Below are 6,394 nucleotides of genomic sequence, written 5' to 3' on the forward strand. Positions count from 1 at the left end.
GGCTTGCATTAGGAGATTAGGCAGCCTATCCACATGCCTTGAGATTAGAGTGACTGCATCATTTTCACGGGTGGAGCATTTGCTCTATTTGCAGGGAGCAAGGGTCTCATTCAGAATCCATTCCAAAAAAGAAAAGTCCCTACCACTAACATAAATCTAATGACAGTTATTTCAAAATGTGTGTGTATACAAATAAGATTGATTTTTTTTTCATAAGCACACCTATGACCTCAGCATTAAGAAGGCTGAGGCAGAAGGATCACAAGTTTGAAGTTAGCCCGAACTATATAATGAAAATCTGACAAAAAGAAAGGAGACAAGAGGAAAGGGGAGAAAAAGGGAGAAGAGGGGAGGGAAAAAGAGAAAGAAGAGAGATGAGGAAAAAGAGAGGGGAAAAAGGGAAGGAGAAAGAAAGGAGTTAAGGGAAGGGGAGGGGAGAGAAGGGGAAGAAAGGACAGAAGGAAGAGGAAAATTCTTCTTCAGCAAGGACCACTGTGTGAATTTGCTGGTGTAAGTCAGGGGTCCACATGCTTTCTCTGTAGAGGGTCAGACCATAAACACCTCAGCTTTAACGGCCTCACATTCTGCTCCGTGCTTACCCAACTACGCCCTTGCAGCAAGAGAAGCCATAGACAATAGGTAATAAAACGGTATTCCAACAGAACTTAGATTTTCCAAAGGAAATGACCCTCTTTCCAGGACAATGGATGGCAGTCACGTGGAAATCAGGTTCCTAAGTCAATATGAAATTAAAACAGCTAAGTGCAATCAAAGTCACCCATGGTCACACAACACAGCTGAGCAGAGACTGATGAATCCTGTGTTCATAAAGCAATGTAGACTTGGATCCATGATCGTATGAGTGTGGCAGCCTGTACATGAAAGTCCAGGAGACAGAATTCAGACATCCAGCATCACCATTCTCATGGAAAGGTCTAGAAACCTCCATCTGCAACACTGGGCATATTTCACCCCTTAAGAGTTTAGATAATTTATGAAGTTATCACAACCAACAAGACGTTTTAAAGAACAGTTTAGTCACATGTGTGTGCATGTGTGTTTATGTGACACAGTGTGTATGTGCATGTGTAGGTTCGTGCGGGTTGGTTCTCTTCTTCCACCCCCCGGGGCCCAGAGACTGAATTCGGTCATCAGCCCCTTGGAAGCCCCTGTGCTCACTGAGCTGTCTCACCAGCCTAGCAAGACATTTAAAAACAAAACACACAATTCAATTTCCATCTTAGTAAAGGAAATGCAAATTAAAGCTACACCACGATTTTTTTTTTCATTTTTGAAACTGGAAGGACTCCAGGTGTTGAAAAAACACATTTGTGAGATTCCGGGGCATCTCACACAGGCAGTCTCCTGTCCATCAGCTCTAAGGGGTGAACGGGTGCAGAGTTAGTTACTGGGGCACGAAATGACAGATGTGCACTAGAATCCTAACACTAGAATTCTAGGAATTCGCCCTAAGGAAACCCTTACCCACTTGTAAGACAACTTGTGAGCAAGGCTGTCTGATGCAATGCTGTCCTTTCCAGCAAAAAAAAAAAAAAAAAAAACCTGGAATCCACCCAGATATCCATTAGGCTAATGGAATACGATGAAGCTGGGGGAGGAGGGGGTGCTTTCTACAGATTTTTATGGAAACACCTCTAAGATATACCAAGCGAAAAAAAAGCTAGCTGTGGGCCAGTGGGTGTTCTTAAGAACCAATATTTTCCTTAAATGCTGGGAAAACACGCAAAAATATCTACGTTTTTATACATGAAGGACTGAATCTGAAAGATACTTCTGAGAAAGTGGGAAAGGACGGCCCAACTTAGACAAATGTGGGGTAGCCATTAGCAAGGGTCTTTCCACGTCACACCTGTTTTTGTGGCTAAGTCTCAGACTACACTCTAAACCAGGCATGGTGGCAGGGGCCTGGAATCCCAGGACCCAGCAGGCAGGGAAAGAGAGTGTTTCGAATTCAAGGCTGACCTAGGTTTCGTAGCAAGCCCCTGCCTTAGCAAATGAATGACAGCAGAGGAGATGGCTGAGTCAGGAAAGGAAGCGTGAGCACCGAGGACCTACCTGAGCCCGCATCAAACACAGTGGCATGTGGTATAACTCAGGGTGAGATGGGGCGGGACAGACAGGCAGGGACCTGGCAGCTTGCTGGCCAGCTAGTCTTGCCCAATTAGTGAAGTCCTGCTCTGCCCCCCAACACACACACACACACTTTTCTCTTTTTATTTATTTTATTTATGTTTTATTTATTAAGACTGTATAGCCCTGCCCAACCTGGAATTTGCTGTACATACCAAACTGGCTTCAAATTCACAGAGATTCACCTGCCTCAGGCTCCCGAGTGCCTAGATTAGAGGTGTGCGCAGCCACACCAAGCAGGAGTACCCTTTTTAAACAAAAGATGGCAGATGCCTGAGAAATAATACTCAAGACTATCCCCTGACCTCCATACAAATATCCACATACACAAGTGTACCCATCCACCTGAGAACATGTACACATCCACCCGCATATTAAAAAAAAGAATAAATTAATTTTTAAAATTTAAATTCAAAGGGATATAAGCTACCTAACAATACCTAATATGATCCTATAGGAAGAAAAAAGAAAGATTGGCTCCAATTTGAAATAAAACTATGTATTTTCAAAATGAAAGAACATAAAACTTCAAATGTATTTTAAAAGATACAGTCTGAGAATTTTATGATTTAAAAAATTAGAATACATTTTAGTCATAGGCTAATATATTTGACAAAAAAAATGAATCATTCCAGAGTGTATATAACATTAAAATAAACATTCTAATTCTCAAAAAAAAAATTTAATTCAATTGAAAAATAAAGGTATTTTCAGGCTATTACAAACCAAATGTTAGCTGGGCGGTGGTGGCTCACGCCTTTAATCCCAGCACTCGGGAGGCAGAGGCAGGCAGATCTCTGTGAGTTCGAGGCCAGCCTGGTCTACAAGAGCTAGTTCCAGGACAGGCTCCAAAGCCACAGAGAAACCCTGTCTCGAAAAAATCAAAAAAAAAAATGTTATTTTTAAGGTAACATCACCAATATTTCATCCTCAATTTCATCTGTAAATATGAAACTTAAAGGAGATGTGCTAAATAAAAAGCAGTCAGAACAAAAGAGAATCCACGCTGGGGCCAACGAGATGGCTCCGCGGGTGAAAAGCCTGGTGGCTTGCATTCAATCACACGAGTTCAGTCGGTGGAATTAACTCCAGATGTTATCCTCTGCCCTCCACACACATGCTGGAGCGTGTGCACATCGGTGCAACCGTATCCACATATTCTCAAGTACGTGAAAGTAAGCGAATGAATGCAGGAAAATAGTTTAAATAATTATGCTGCATATAAACCTTGACAAAATGTGGAGTCAGTGAGACAGCTCAGCAGAGAAGTTCACTCTCTGGTCCACTCGCCGCCACCAGGCCTGAGGATCTAAGACTTTGAACTCATCACCTTAACCCACGCGGGGGAAGGAGAGAGCCAATCCTCCTGCAAGTAGTCCTCTGGCCAACACCCATGCACAACTGCAGCAGGCATCCACACCAGCACGCACGCATAAACACACACACACACACACCACTAAATAAATGTTTTTAAAAAGATATGAACTCTACAAGATACAAATTAATCCATAGGGACAGGAAGCAGACTAGATGACCTTTGTGTCGAATGGATCTTAATGGTATAACATGTTTATGGTGTCAAAACATACCAGTCTCTCTCTGTCTTTCTGTATGTGTGTATGTATATATACACATATATATACACATATATGTATGTATATGTATGTATATATAACATACATATATGTATGTATATATATGTATGTATATATACACACATATATATACATATATATATATACGTGTGTGTGTTGTTGTTGTTGTTTGGTTTGGTTTTGGTTGGTTTTTCAGATTTGTTTTAGGGAGCTGGAAATGTGGGTCAGCAGTTACGAGTGCTAATTGTTCCAGCAGAAGCCCTTGTTTAATTCCCAGCACCCACAGCAGAAGGCTCATAATTACCTATAACTCCTGTTCCAGGGGATCTGATGCTCTCTGACCTCTGTGGGCAAATGCAAATAGATGAAACTTATTTAGGCACCCATATATTAAAATTGTGTTGTCTGAATGAGAATGCTCCCCACAGGCTCCTATGTTTGAATACTTGGTCCCCATTGGTAGAACTCTTTGAGAAGAATTAGAAAGCATGGCCTTGCTGGAGGACATGTGTCACTGGGGGAGGGCTTTGAGAGCTTCAAGACTCTAGCCATTCCTAACGTGCTCTCTCTCTACCTCCCACATAGAGATCAAGATGCAAGCTCTCAGCTATTCGCTCTGCCATGCCTTTGCTCCGCCATCGTGGATGCTGTCCCTCTGAAACCAAAAGCCCAGTGAAACGCTTTCTTCAATAAGTTATCCTGCTTGTGATGTCTTGTCACAGCAATAGAAAAATAACTAAGACAATAAGAAATAAAATACATAACTCTGTTGTTAAAAGGTTAAATTTTTAATGTGTATGGTTGTGAGCCTGCAAGAGTATGCGGATAGCACCTCTGTGCAGGAGTCCTCAGAGAGCAGAAAAGGGTGTTGGATCCGTAGTTACAGGGGGTTGTGAGCTACCATGCAGGGGCTGGAGACTGAACTCAGAGCCTCTGTTTGGAGCAGTAGTGCTGAACCACCGAGCCCTCTCTCCAGTCTAGGTGTGTATTTTTTTTTTTCGAGACAGGGTTTCTCTGTAGCTTTGGAGCCTGTCCTGGCACTAGCTCTTGTAGACCAGGCTGGCCTCGAACTCACAGAGATCCACCTGCCTCTGCCTCCCGAGTGCTGGGATTAAAGGCGTGCGCCACCACCGCCCGGCTGGTTGTGTATTTTTAATATGTGCAATCGATTGCCAATAAAATATGTTAAGGTGAATTTCATCTTTTTTATTTCAATTTCATTTTATTACATTCTATAATATACACATACATAATATTAGGACAGGAATCATGTATAAATTAAAAAGTAATAATATAAGCATTGAAGGATGCACAGTCCAAAAATTTCTCACTGAAAAAGGCCTGTAATCATATAGGAATCAAAGATTAAAATCAATTTCAAACCCAGTTACAGTCACAGACACTTATCCGCTACATTGTACTGCCCCCTGCTGTAAGTAAATGATGCTACACCCTTACCTCCAGAGTGTATACACACAGAATTGTAAAGATGGGAAAAGAAGAATCCTAAGGAGCTACTTAGAACCTCTGTGGGGGTGGGGGCGCGGACGGGTGACAGAGAGCATGAGCCAAGGGTAAAAGGGTAGCTCTAGATCTTTCTAGCACGCCATCTCAAGGGAGACAAAATAAAAACCATCCAAAGCCGTGCCATAAAAAACAAAAATGAGGACCTGGGGAGATGACTCAGCTGTTCAGGACACTTGCTGCTCTCTCAGAGGACCCCAGCTCCATCCCCAGCACCCGCGGCTCACAGTCATCTATAACTCCTGCAGAGCCAAGCTCTCTGGTGCCCTCTGTGCAGGCGAGATTTTCATACACATACAATAAACCTTTAAAGAAAAAAATGTGAAACCAATAGACCAAACTGTGAACTTAAAGCGCGCAGACCTGGAAGGCCTGGCCCAGGAGGACACAGAGAGAAAGTGGCTTCCGGGAACCAAACATGATGCCACCTTCGTCCTGGCAACGCAGAACTTAAAGTGCAGCCTTTGCAAGAAAAGATTGCTGTAAGAACCATTCATGCAGGAGCTAGAGAAATGGCTCAATGGTTAAGAGCACTGGCTCTTCACATGTCCAGAGAGTCTTCTCATTGCGAAGAACTTCAGAGCAGGGTATGGCCGCTCACAGTCCTGAATTCTATGCCCAGCCACCACAAGGGGCTCACAAACGTCTATAGTGGGATTTGGTGCCCCCTTCTGGCATGAAGGTGTACATGAAGATAGAGCATTCGTGTACATAAAAGTAAATCAATAATTTAAAAAAAAGAAAAGAAAAGGGAAAGAATTGCTCATGTTACAGTCCAAAGGGTCCTGAAACACTGGGTTCGAGATACTCACAGAGTTTTAGACATTATCTGTTGGCTGTCGTGTCCACACACTGATGAGTCAGCTCGTTTGCTCTGTTTAGGGTACGCTATGGCACACGGCTGAGAATTCACTCATGTCAGATACTGCTCTGTGGTGGTGTCCAGTACAAGGCAGGGACCCAGCCTACAGGGACCGGCAATGAGCCTAGGACAACCCTGGAGCCTACGAAAGAACAAGCCTATAATGATCACGAATAAGCCAACATCTTATAAACACTACCCCTACATAATCCATTTCCTGCTTCCACATATAACACTCACAACAATGCTGTTTAGTCAGAGA

The sequence above is a fragment of the Microtus ochrogaster genome, chromosome 8 (genome assembly GCF_000317375.1).
Source record: "Microtus ochrogaster isolate Prairie Vole_2 chromosome 8, MicOch1.0, whole genome shotgun sequence".
Classification (NCBI taxonomy): domain Eukaryota; kingdom Metazoa; phylum Chordata; class Mammalia; order Rodentia; family Cricetidae; genus Microtus; species Microtus ochrogaster.